Genomic DNA, 14,674 nt, shown 5'->3' on the forward strand with positions numbered 1-14,674 from the left:
GAGATGATACAACCATGCTTACCCAGATTCACCAGCCAGCTGGCCCAGCAGTTTGCGAGCAAATATCACATCCTTCAGTGTCTTCATGTGGTAATGCTTGTCTGCTGTGGTGGTGGAATGTGTGAGGTAATCTGCCACGAAATCCCTTTCTGAGTCACCCTGAGATTTGGCGGCAGTCTCAAACACCTTCCTGGCCATCTGACTGGTGACCGGCTTCACTCCATATCTAAATAGAAATATGTAAACAACATGTTATTACAAGACCTGGGACTAAGAGAAGTACATTTCAGAGAATTGCCGTGAAGCTGGTTGATGTCATTGGAGGCGTTGAAGATCGGCCTCCCTGTGCTGGAAATGAAGGAGCGGTCTAGTCCTTCCGCCTCATCCCATGTTCTCTTCTGTGTTTGGCCGTTGAGAAGTTCTGGACTGATCCCTTCATAGTAAGCACCAAACAACTATTGGCAGAAGACAAACACGAATAAAGATCAAGTTCTGTTTTTTTTCTGGTAGATAAAGACAACGTACATGAATCTGATGAACTTGTGCTCTCGTGGCCGGTCGCTGCACAGATAGAGCAAGAGAAAGACGAGCTGCGTGGGTAAAGCAAAACCTTTTTTAAAGTCGATTATCCATAAAACAATGTCAACACATCGCCCAGCCCTAGCCCTTACACAATGCAGACACTACAAAGATACTCGACCACTCCCGGCCGCTGGAGATGTTAAAGGATAACCACTGCAATTGTGTCCTCAAACGCTCTCTTCGGGAAGACCTTCAACAATGACGGCAAGGAAGTCTCTCTTGGCCTTCTCCAGCACTGTCCAGCAGTTGCTTTGTGTAAGCTGCCCTGGCTGTGTCAGCAAATCGTCCCTTTTTAAAAAGATAAAAGTGTATTAAATAACTTGCTCGCGTATATCTGTTATATGATCTGATCAAATTGGTTCAAAAGATTACATTTACATTTAGTCATTTAGTAGACGCTTTTATCCAAAGAAACTTACAGAGAGTTCAGGAGCAATCCGCAATGATGTCATACAGGAGCAATAATACAACAGGTGCTAATACAAAGTTAAGAGTTTCAATAAAAGCTAGACCAAAACATGTTGAGAGAAAGAGAGAGAGAGGGTTAGTTGTTTTCCTATTTGTCTGTCAAGTATTCAAAGAAGAGATGAGATTCAAGTCGTTTTTTGAATGTTGTGAGAGATGTGGTTGACCGGAGGGATCTTGATGGGGTGTAGGAGTGTAGGAAGCTGTGAAAGTATGCCATCAGCTGGAGGTGATGCTCTTTCATCCCTGAGGGACCCCAGTGATCATGTGGTAAGCAGTGGACGGCGAGCCCCTCCATGTAACCCTGAAGGATCTGCCGGAGAGGTAGGATTTGAACCAGCGGAGAGGAGTGCCTGAGATTCCTAGAGATGACGGGGTTGAAAGCAGTATCTGGTGATTGACAGTGTCAAACGCTGCAGATAGGTCTAGCAGAAATAGGACTGAGGATTTCCATTGATTGGTTGAAAGCTGCCCTTAACAGTGTTTTTGCAATAAGTGGGAGGAGAGCAACAGAGGTGTAGAAGGGGAGGTGTGAACGGGACGTGCGTGAGAGTGAGCGCATTGTGCTTTGCGTCTTGGGTGAGAACACTGTCTGCGGTGGAGTACAGGAATAAACTTGAAACACATGATGTTAGACTACAATTAAATAAAAGCAAAGGTATGTTAAAGGGTTTTTTTCATGAAAAACAGACTTTTTCCATGTTAAAATGCTAAAATCTGGTCTCTTGTGCATCTGCCGACTCAGAAAACGTGTAATGATGTAAAAAGTCGTTCTTATTCTTATATTTCCGCCACTTGTTCTGAACGTCTCCACCAATTGCGAGTGTGAAGTTTTAACACCATGGCAAAAGTAGCAAACCTTACAAAATGTTCTGTTGCTGGCTGCACAGACCCACACATAACAATGTTCCCCACCTCACGGGAGACAAGAGAGCCATGGATTTATTTAGTTTTCAAACGAAATCATCCACACTGAACGAGTCAAAGCTGCAAATAAAGACATTGTCTGTACCGGTATTTTTTAACCTCAGGGACCGGCGGCAACATAAAAGTAGATCAAATGTCAGCGTGACACGTTTGTTCGTTCACTATTAGAAAGCAATGTCTGTGGCTTGTAAAGATGTGACGGGATGGTCCTGTGTAACGTTAATTTGACTTTGAGAAATAGCGATGCGTTTGTCTTGAGTATCTTCAGTTCAGAAACTGTGTGTATGGTTTGTTAACACGTGACGCGGTTCTCTCTCCCAAATGTGGTGGTGACCGGACCAACAGGGACCGGAGGGGCTTCGGGAATGGCCCAGAGGTAAGTTGGTGTACCAATCGAAAACAATATGTTTGGTGTTCAAAGACGAGACCTTGTTTCTCGTTTGCTTTATCTGACTAAACTTTATTTTATTTGTCGCTGGAAGCTGATGGACATCAGCTGTCCTGCATATCCAAAAATTGGACTAAGGGATTCGGTTGAACAAAAATTGAAGTTTATTAATTTGAAAATCAGCGCTGGACAATCTCAGACACAATGTCTTTCAGAGATTCTGCCCCGCCTCAATGGTTTACAACAATTTTATATGTGTATGTGTGGGTGTGTCTTCAAGCTTGCTTCGGACAGTGGCCAACCCCTGAGCGCCTTGACCTCTGCTACTTTCTTTGTGTCCAATGGAGTGATGCTTCATCTCATATTTTCGTAGACTACGTCCTTCTTCTTTTACTATCTGCAACACAATATACTTCCCCCACCTGCCTCCACATAAACTTAGGACCCCTCACTATTAGGGTATGTGTGTTTGGATGTGCAGCACACATCTCTTATCTTCTCCCCTGCATGGAATGCTGCCCACACATACTCAACCCCCACATCCTGTTGAAAATACCTCTTTGCCCTCTAATATTCTCTCTTAACTCTGAGACCCTACCCAACATAGTAAAATAATGCAATGTTATATTAGGTAAGCCGTAATAAGTAATAATCATATGAAAAAACACACAGAAAATGCAATTGATATAAACCCTTAGATAAAACATATAGAACCCAGATAAAATATATAAAATCCTTCAAAGCACAGGCTCACAGCACGTTTTCTGCTGAAAAGGAGGCATAAGACTTGCAGCTCACTTGCACTTAAAGAGACACACACCAAAACAGCGCTTTTCTCCTCACATGCAAAAGTGGGAATGTAGCGCATGGTATATTAAAGATCTGTGTTGTATAATGAGCTGAAACTTCCCGGACACATTATGTGGACCCCTATAATTTATATTACATTTGTGTAAAACTAGAAAAGAAATTCACCCTTTTAAATAAACTGATGTGCCTTGCCGGTGTCTTAGCTCGGTGGAGTCATGCTGGAAGAGTCGCAGGTCTTAACACTCGTCAGTCTGTACACGAGGAGGGGTGATGCTTACCTCTTCTGGACGATTTCCTTGTTGACCAATTTCGCGCAGCTTTTCTGCAGAGACCCGATGTGCTCGATGTACGGCAGCTCTTTGCTGTGCATGAGGTCTGTGTTGACCGTGTGGTGCTGGAGAAAGAATGACAAGCGTTTAAGTCATGACACGCATTTAAAGGTACAGTGTGTAGCATTTTGAAGGATTTATTTACCAAAATGTAATATATAATACAAAACTATGTTGTGAGTGGTGAAGAAATACCTTAAAAAAATGAACCGAAATGTTTATATTACCTTACAATGAGCGATTTTATGTATATACACCGCGGGCACACCCTTACATGTAATTTATCAAATGGCACGGCCATGTTTCTATAGTAGCACTACACGGACAAACTGAGCGCGTTTTGTAAAACGAAGGGTGCACGGGACTATGTTCTTCTTCTTCAGCTGTGTTTTGGAGGCAGCTTGCAAAGCCACTACATAGAAGGATTAGCAAAAGAAGTAGAAGAACAATATCAAAATTAACTTGTCGTGTTTTTTATTAGAAATAGAAACGGTTCTTTGTTGCAGTAAGAAGTGAAATTTGCGCTAATGGCGGACCACACATACTCTGCACACGAGCCGACAGAGCGTCAATCTGTGTCGTCAAAAAATAGAAAATGCGATGCAGCAAGGCCAAGTCGAGACATGAAAACGGCAGAAAACCTGAATAAACATCGGCGTGGTTCTTTTCAAAAAGGAGGGCACTGAAGCAGGAAACAGGTTTGCTAAGCGACACTGAAGTTGCCAGCTTTCTGCTGGACCAGTAAGTTTGTCTAATTTCCGCAATGTAAGTGAACTGTTTGTTTGATACCTTTAGCTAATAGATGAGCTGATCATCAAGTGAAGTAGCGTTTTTCCTTGTAAATTTTTAGCACTTTGTAATTGTATCATAAATCCTTGTTGCATGGCCGTGTGGAAATCAAGTTAGAAATCATGTTTTCAATCATAATTTGTATAAATCGGGTGCAAGTTATATTATAATACTGCTTAGCTTCCACATCCTCTCTTGTGCGGTCCTCCCGGGTAACGTTAGCTCCTCTGCCTCTCCTCACCCTGCCTGCATCTCCAACACCCCTACCTCTCCCTCTTACTACCAGTGTTAAGTCCTCTGATTGACTCTGTGATGATGAGAAAAACGTCTGCTTAGACTTTCGCGATTAGATTACAGGCCTTTAGCATTAGCAAGCCGTATCAATATGCTGTAAATTACAAACCAAGTTACCGTGCCAAAACATGCTTAGCAAAATAAGCGAATAAATCACTGACACAATGTTAAAAAAGTAACAAAAATATTCACTATAACGATTAGAGTAAATTTTATTTATTTTTCTTTGTAAATAAACCTTGTCACTTGACTTGCAAAGGTTACTCTCAGCTGTCTCAGACGACGACATCTCTGTCCTGTGTCCGTAACTTCAGTCTGTTGTTCGACTGTGAGACTTAGATTGCAATTATCAACACCACCGATAATGGCCAACTATCACTTACAGAACCCTTTTGTCCTGTGACGGCTACCGTAGTTTCTCTTATAGTAGGGGGAGGAGGGTAGCGGAGCTGTAGGTTGCAATTTCCTACATCGCCAATAGTGGCCTCTGAAACTTACACACAGAACCTTTAAGCCCAATGAAGTGTCCAAATATAAAAAAACATCCAACATACTAACCTTTTCAGGCTCTTCAGGTAGTTGAGTGGAGTCTGTTTGGTCGATTTGGCCTCAGTGAGCTCACAGAGATCAAGCTTTGATTTCTCCCTGTTCCTCACAGACAACAGGGACAGCCGTTGTGGGTCCATGAAGGGGAGAAAACTAGCCACATTATTTACCTGAAAAGAAAGAAAAGCATTTGACATGACCACACAGATGAGACTTTTTGCAATGTTAAAACGAAACACTTTCAAATGATACTCACCTCCTGTTTGAAATCTTCATTCTGGAGGTCTTTCTCCAGGTTCGTGGCAAAGTCTTTCAGGAGCGGATGATCCAGGGAGTGTTTCTGATACAGTCCCTTCTCTGCCATCAGCTTCCTCGCATGACTCTTCTACTGCATGTCGGGCTCGCTGAATGTGAAAAACAAAGCATGTTATAAAAGTGCATATAAGTGAGTAGAACAACGTTCAAAACAAAGAGCTTTATTCTCACATCTGAAAGGTCACTGCCAACCTCAGAGGGCTCAGTCTCCTCAGTCTCTGCCACAGCTGGTGGTTCTGGGGTGGTGCCCGTGGACGACATTGGCGCCACTGCACCCGTCAGTGCTGGAGGAACATCAGTCACCACCACCTCAATCCACCTTTTAGGAAGAATTGAAACAAAGCTAAATTCACAGCTCCTGCAAATCACACAAACAAAAAGCAAGACGACACATTTCTGCTTCACCAACCTGTCGATGGGACTGGAGTCCAACATGATCTTTGCAAAGTGGCCAGAACTGCAGACTATTCCAGACTGCAGAATCTCCAGAGAATTGGCCTTGGCCTTCTCCACCAGCTCAGCGATGGCCTCAGATGTGTGAATGAAGCTGCAGCTTGATATAATGATCATGTGAATGGAAACATTAGCGAGTCAGAATCAGTCCAGGGCCAGGGCTGACCAAATTATGACTGACTTACAGCTCTTAAATAAATGAATTAAAAAACACTGTTAACCATTTCTGTAGACATTACAGTATTACTGGCAGTAGTTTGTTCAAAGATAACTTGAACATCAACAAATATTTATCTTGACAGAAAAAAACTAAGTTTGATACTTTCACCCATTTGAAACCCTTTTAAACTCTTGAGCTTTTATTTATTTTTGCTAGAAAACAAGACAAAAATGCTATACAAATCTTGTCAACTTACCTTTGAGAAGCCATTCTTGATTGAAGAAGAAGGTTTTTTGAAAATCCAAAAACTGCATCAAAAGAATCTGCGTCGGATGCTCTAGCAGAAAGTGGGTGACTGGTCCTGTGGGGTCTCCTCGTTTATATCTACCTGAGAGGGAGGGTCTGAAAATGGGAGGGGCTTCATCAATCATGTCAGTTTTAGGGATGCTCCGATCCACCTTTTTTGCTTCCGATACCGATTTCGATACCTGAGATTCAGTATTAGCCGATACTGAGTACCGATCCAATACCAAGGTAACATTTTTAAAGTGCACAATTACTTAATAAACTGTGTGCATTGCTGTCCAAGACATCAGGCTCGACTTAACATTCATTTCCTGACCCGTAAAACAAAATAACAAAAATGATTCACAAATTTAGTGAATTATTTATTAAACCAGCAAAATAAAACAAAATGTTCCCTATCCTAAACTTGAAATTCAAAATTAAAGTGCAAATTAAGCAGCTGAATAAAACAACAGCTTCACTAGCTTGATAAACAGGTATAAATTAATGGAAACAAAATCTCTGAATAACTGTTATGTGCAAATATAATTTAAAAATCAATGCACAATAAACAATAAAGCAGCTGAAATTGAGCAAAAAAGCAATAGCTTCACTGCTTTAGATATTCAAACAGGAATCTGCTCTTTTTAATGCTTTAGTCATTAAAGCAAAGTCCACTAAACTAAGCTAAAGTTTAGTGGAAATCAAATTTAACATCCAACACCGAAAGATAAATAAAACACTAGCTTCCCTAGCTTGGTAAAACTGCACATGTAAAAATAAACGGAAAAAGATAGAATAGTTTAGTCGGTGCAAATAGAAATTCAAAATCAAATTATCCCCAAAACTCAGCGCATTGACATCTTTATTTTTTTCCGTATACGTGTTTGCAGACTTTTTGGTACAGTTCAGGTCTCGGTAAAATATTTACGCTTCACCGTGTCGTACCGCGGCTCCAGGTGGTTTATAAGGAGTCTGAAGCCATTGTTCGCAACGACGGACAGCGGTCGCAAATCCATAACAATGAAATTCAGTATGCTTTCAGTGATTTTCGCTGCTTTCACACTACTAGATGGAAATTTCTGAATTATTTCCGCTGTCTCCTCCAAAGTTATCTGCTTCGTACCGTCTCGTTTTAGTTTCTTCAGCTTATTGAACTCGGCGTGCTTAAATTAGTAGTATTATAATGAACAGCTTTATCACCACCCCTCGGAACATTTACTTCGCATGTATTGCAAACAGCGGTGTAACTTGTTGGCATAGCTGTTCTAAAGTAAATCTAAATGGCAGATATTTTTTGTCGCTCCATGCTGTTCGCTGCTCAATGTAAGCTATGTTCGCTTGTTCACGCGCACTACGTACAGAGCACGTTGCTAGCGTATGATGTCACACGCTTCTCAAAGCACAGCCTTGAGAGTGTTTAAGCGCCGGTGTCTCCAGGAACTTTTACATCGCCTAGCAGAAATTTTATGTAAGCTAGATCGGGTATCGGTGCAATTTGTCACCGATACCCGATCTAGAATTTTATTCAGTATCGACGCCGATTTCCGATACAAATATCGGATCGGAGCATCCCTAGTCAGTTTCAAACAAGATTTAAAATAAAGTGAAATAAATTTATAGTACATATACTTGTATTTTTGTTAAAGTTACTTTTTTGTACAAGTTTACCAAAGCAAGTGAGTGCACATGAGCCTCAGATTCACCAGACTTTGGACCTAATGAACAAAGGGTCACCAAGTGTTGTATCAAGTTTGGTCATGATACAGCACATTATTTTTGGAGGGGTCTGTGAGTTTTTTAGCCGCCCTACCACCAAAATCCACTAGGGGGCCCATAGGCTTCCATTGGTTTTAACACTTGGTCTGAAATTTGACCACAACAGACATTGAGATGCTTTTTGTTTATTATTTTTTTAATTTTCCAGTTAACAGATACATTGAAAAATACAAAAGCACAGAAACAATATAAAACAATACATTTGTATGAAACTATACTTTTGATGCACACTAATTTATGAATCAATTATCATTTCTGTATCAACTTCTCTTCCGAAATAGATTATTATTCGAGACACTGATCAGATGTGTATTCTAGAGTCTCAGAGCTTTCCAAAAATATATACTTTGTCGTGATTCGATTAGAAATTAACGCACAATATTGACGCAAACTTCGCGTTATGTTTCCCATATACGGGACAATGACAGTTAACAACAAACAAGTACAATAACCTAACACAAGAAAGATTCATAGTTCATGTTGTGCTCTTTGTGTTTTTTTATTTTCGACATTCACTAAAACAAATGATTCTTAACTTAAAGTTGTGTTGTGGGTTGTTTGTCATTCATGCACGGGCGACGCCATGTTTGTTTAAGGGGCAGCATTCTGGGAATTGTAGTACCTCCGTGTTAGTAAAGACGTTAGGTCAGCAAGTCGCTTTTTATTAAACGTATATATAATGAACTACTAAATATATTTATATATCGCAAATGTGCATTGGACTACGTGCACAAACAATGATTTACTGCGTTCGCCTCTTATTTCCCCACACTCAAATTCCCAGAATGCTTTGCAGCGTAAACAAACATGGCGGCGCCCTTGAATGAAGGAATTTGAACGAACAGTACAAACAGTAAAAGACGAGAGAAACCAAGTGTGTAGATAAACCAGAAACAACGTCGGAGTGTCTTTAAACACCTCCGGTTTTAAAGGAAATGGGGAACTACTTTCTTCCGCCACGAATCCAAACCCAGCATACCTCCGCTACCAAGGCCAAAGAATCACTTCCTTTATATTTGCGCTGTGCTGAGAGAGACTTTTAAAAGTCATCTCACCAGGAATGTGTTAATCCCATTTCTATTCTCTTGATCGAGACCCTCGCGTCCCACTCTGTAACATTTTTAAACAATGAGTGCAGAGCGCTGTCAACCAATTGCTATAGACACCGCCAACACGTCCTCCAATTATCATGGTGTTTTTCCGCCACCTAGTGGCCATTTTCCAGTATTGAAGTTTGCGCAGTGTTGAGATTTACAGGTGAAACTCGAATAATTCGAATATCGAGCAAAAGTTAATTTATTTCACTAATGCAACTTAAAAGGTGAAACTAATATATGAGATAGACTCATTACATGCAAAGCAAGATAGTTCAAGCCGTGATTTGTCATAATTGTGATGATTATGGCTTCATGAAAACCCCAAATCCACAATCTCAGAAAATGAGAATATTGTGAAAAGATGCAATATTCTAGACTAAAAGTGTCCCACTCGAATCAGCTGATTAAGCCAAAACACCTGCAAAGGGTTCCTGAGCCTTTAAATGGTCTCTCAGTCTGGACCAGTATGAATCACAATCATGGGAAAGACTGCTGACCTGACAGTTGTGCAGAAAACCATCATTGACACAAGTCAAGCCTCAAAAGGTAATTGCAGAAGAAGTTGGATGTTCCCAAAGTGCTGTATCAAAGCACATTAATAGAAAGTTATGTGGAAGAAAAAGGTGTGATCGGAAAAAACACAGTTCTGTGTGTCTGAAGGCACCATGAGGTTCATCTTAGTAAGAATGCCCCAGAACATTTGACCAGCTTCCCTTAAATACTCAGACCAAAATATCCTTCCTCTCTGACATCCATGTCTGCAGGATAGTTAGATCTATCAGTTTTGGCATATGAACAATATGGAACACTACTATGCTATCATTTGGATCAATAACAAGATAGTCAAATCTATCAGATCTATCATACCGAGTGGTGACATCTGACTTATCAATGTGTTAAAATCTTTGGTTAACTATTTGTCTTTGGAAAAACTCAATGTTTTCATCCTGAGATTGACAATTGCAAGAATTGCCCATAACCATGATGGCCAACCAAAGAATATTGGGTTATAATCAACTCAGTACGCCCAAAGGAGTCAAAAGAGAGACTTTTGCTCTTTAAGGCCAAAGGATTCAAAGTTATAACCAGTTGTACATTTTTCAGGAACAATAAATGGATCTGTGTCTAGTCTTCAATTACATATGTGTTTTGTATCAATATGCCAAAGAGACGGCCTCATGTCCATTTTGATATATCAATTTTATCTATGAAACCTATTTTGCCCCCCCCAAAATGCTTTTGATCACTTTTTTTGATGTGACTAACCAATATTGTAACAAAATAACATAATTTTATGCAAATCAGACAAACGGTAGTAGTTTGAAATAATCTGCCTTTTCCTTTTACTTGTCATTCTTTTTAGTACGCATTTCAAAATAAACTTCATTTCCTTTTGTATTTTGCATTCTTAAGCACTTGTGATTTTAACCAATTTACTTTCTAAAGAATTCATTCATTAAGTATCGTTTTCTTTGTGAATCAATTCTATGTAAAGCACTTTGAATTACCTTTGTGTATGAATTTTGTTATATAAGTAAACGTTGCCTTGCAATGCCCAACCGTGAGAGAATCGTTGATGGCAGAAAAAAAGTATAGACGGAAATGCAAAACAGAGATAAACATTTAGTAGAGTATGAATCAAGAATTCCTCATCAACGAGACAAAAAATGCATTCAATTCTTGTTTATATCATCCGTTGTGAAATTAGTAAGAATTGAAATAATGAAATGTTTGTGAAAAAAGTGCCAAATTGTAAAATCTGAAGACAAGAGCTATTGTTACAACTGCAGAAGACTACCAAAAGAGAAACAAATGTTTGAAATTGACTAACTACTAAGACATACTACTTAAAAGTAAGTGTAGCACATGTGGTATGGAAGGATAGTAACATTTCTAAATATTGCTTCAAAACAAACTTTTTGTGTATTTTTAAGATTGGGACATTAACAAATGAATCAACAGATGAAAAAACACACACAAAACCAGAACTTACAATGACACCAAAGAGCAAAACAACAAACATATAGCTGTAAAATCTTTTATCTCACCAGTGCTTGTCAGCTGTCAGGCTTTGCCTTTAGTTTTATTTTATTTTTTGGTTGGTGTTTTTCTTTTCTGCTGTATTTTGTCCTTTGTATATTTATCTCGTCTGGTACCCTGTTTAGCCTCCTTGCTTTATTAATTACCCACACCTGTTCCTCATTTGTGTTTCCCTCTATTTTAGCTTGGCTGTGCCAGCTTTCTTTGTGGCGATGTAATTATTTGTTACCGCGGTTCTCTAGCTGTGCTTGGTGCTTAACCTTTTCATTATATTTGTAGGAACGTGGCAACCCGTGAGCCGGTTTGGATTATTTTTTCTCCCTCACGGCTCTTTTTTGGTTCTGTTCCCGTTTACCTTTTGCCGGATTTAGTGGATTTCTTGGTTTTTCTCAGAGACCTCAGCCAGCTGTGTACCTGTGTGTTGGTTAGGAGTTCCCTGCCTATCTTTTGTAGCTGTTGTGGAGCCCTGTCTAATAAACTGTGTTGACCTTACCTGCATCTGAGTCCTTTTGTGCAACCGTGACAGTACATCGCCACCAAAGATGGACCCTTCAGGAGAGGTTCATGTTTGCCAAGCCGTTGCAAGCCAGGGAGTGCTTTTAGAAGGTCAGCAGCAGGATGTAGCAGAGATTCATCTTGGCATCTCTACTCTCTCCCAACAACTCGCTGCTATCGCTCAGCACCTGGACCAGACCCAGGCTATACAAGCGGCAGCTTCTGCAAGTGCAGCACCGGTCGAGATGGACGCAGTCTCTTTCTGTCGACCTGAGCCTCGTCTCAATCCTCCAGTTACCTACGCCGGTGAGCCCACTTCCTATCGCTCATTTCTCTCACAATGTTCTCTGACCTTCTCCCTACAGCCCTCCTGCTTTTCAACCGAGCAGTCGAAGGTAGCATTCGTGGTAATTCAGCTGAAGGGAGTCGTCAGTGAATGGGGTACGGCGCTCTGGGACAATAATCATGCCTGCTGCGGTTCTTTTGAGTTGATCTCCCAGTAGCTTAGGAAGGTATTTGTTCGGTCTGCACTTAACCGTGAGGCAGCTCTGTTGTTGTCCCTCTTTCAACAAGGTTGCAGGACAGTTTCTGAGTACTCCATTGAGTTTCGCACTTAGGCTTTGTCTTGTGGCTGGAACGACAAGGCTCTCTGGGAATGGTTCTTACATGGATTAGCGTATCGTGTGCTGGATGAGACTTATTCGCTGGAGCTTCTTCTGACGCTTGACGGGCTGATACAGCTCGCCCTCCAGGTCTACTTTCTTCTGGGACTCCGTTCTCAGTGACGCTGGAGGGGATCTTTGGATGGGGAGTCCTCTGGCGCATTCTGTGATGTTGTCCAACCACCTTCTGTTGCTCCGCCCCTGGATGAGCCCATGAAGATCAGCCGCGCCCAGCTCTCCAACTACAAACGTCATCTACGCCGGGCTAACAACTTGTGCCTCTATTGTGGTAACCCTGGACATTTGGTGCCGGGTTTCCACGTATTTTGGATCGCCCTGGCAGCTCGTCTTCCCGTAGGGTAGGTGCGGAGGGTGATTTTATTGACATTGAGCTGGCCAAGAGGTGGAGGATTCCTGTAGTTCCATTCACTCAATCCATCGCGGCTGAGATGCTCTGCGGCACGCCTCTCACCGACATTTCTTACACCACTGAACCTGTTTTGCTCCCCATTTCTGGTAATCACACTGAGATGTGTCAGTTTCTCCTGATTCAGTCTCCCTCCGCTCCTATTGTGTTGGGTGATGCCTGGCTTTCTAAGCAAAACCCCCCATATTGACTGGAGGAAGAATGTTGTTTGTGAATTGAGTTTTTTTTTTTGTGCCTCTAATTGTTTGAATACTGCTCTCCTTTGATCTCTTCCCCTCTGTTTCAGGAGAAGCCTGTAGACCTTACGCAGGTACCTAGAGTCTATCATGATCTGAGAGCGGTTTTTAGTAAGTCTTGAGCGACATCCCTACATCCGCACCGCCCGTACGACTGTGCGATCGACCTTTTACCCGGCACTTCTTTATTTTACATCGAAACCTGTTTCAATCAATAAAGCAAATTGTACTTGGAAACTATAACGTAATGTCATCTCTTTATCGGACTACAAAACAAATGATTTCTAATTGACCTATGTTCTGTTAACAATTTAATTCTGTTTCTGTATTCCTGAGGTTCCTTGAGACTCTTGGGTTGTTTGCTCTGGTTCAGTGATCTCTGTCATGTCTGCTACCTTGGAATGTTGCAGTTTGTGAGTTTCTCTACCTTGTTTCTTATTACTTGCAGCACTTCGTAATCTTTAAAGTTGAAGCCGCTGTATGTTTTTTGCGTCTCAAAGCCTTTGTTAGGTGAGGGTTAGGGTTACTGTATTACTTGTATTGCCATTCGTGGTGTATGTTTGGGAAAACAAATGTAGTGTGCTTGTTTAGAAGAGTTGTCTCAGTGCAGCACATCTACCTGCTGGAGTCCACAATTTTGTCACTATAAATTGCTTTCTTTAAATTGCTTTCCATTTGTTCACAGCAGTTAATCGATCAATTCAACTTTTGGCTGTTAGTGTTTGTTTTTCTTCTCTCTCTGCTTTAAAGCTGTTCAATCTTACTCTTGGAATTTTATATCCAACTGTAGAGTTTCGACCCAACCGTTATTACTGTAAGAGTGTGGTTGGCAGCTTCAGATGTGTTTACAGTTCATATGTGTAATGTGGTTTTAGCTAAACTCTTTAGGAAGGTAAATGTTATGGTTGAGGGAAAATTACACTTTGTTCTCTGAACTGCGTATGCTTTACATTTTCTACTTCAGATCTATGGACTTTTTCATGATTTAGTGAGCAGTCCTTTTCAAGCTCGTTTTCAGAAATTTCCAGATTGTCTGTGTGTTTGAGGAACTGACCAAATACATTCAAAGGTGTTTTATTTGTTCAAGACTTTAAATGTGGTAGGTCACATACATTGACTTAAGCCAATGTTTTTCACCATTTAATAAAATGAATGAGTTAAATGCAATTCAATAGAATTTATGTAGTTCTGTCATTCCAGAGCAGCTCATCATATGGCATGGTTCAGTATCCGACTTCTCCAGAAAGCATTTATGTGGTGTGTTCAGTCCAGTTCTTAGAGTGTACGTGATGAACACATAGCAGATCTATCTTCATAAATATTTAGGCTTATTATGTACTCTGTGATAATCTGCCCGTTGTATTACGATTTTATCCTTGATTAACCAACTTCGTCAAATATATAACTACTTGTATATGACTGACTGGTGTCTTGATGCTGTTTGTTCTGGAGAAGCATTTAGTCTCTGTTAACAGTAGCTATATTGGGTGCTTGGTCAGTTGACTCTTGTAGTTTGATGTGATGGTATTTTGTTGCTTCCATTGAGCATTTTATTTCTTTTTATTATTGTGTTGTCATGATTTTAATGTGCGTTG

The sequence above is a fragment of the Triplophysa dalaica genome, chromosome 18, assembly GCF_015846415.1.
Source record: "Triplophysa dalaica isolate WHDGS20190420 chromosome 18, ASM1584641v1, whole genome shotgun sequence".
Taxonomy (NCBI): Eukaryota; Metazoa; Chordata; class Actinopteri; order Cypriniformes; family Nemacheilidae; genus Triplophysa; species Triplophysa dalaica.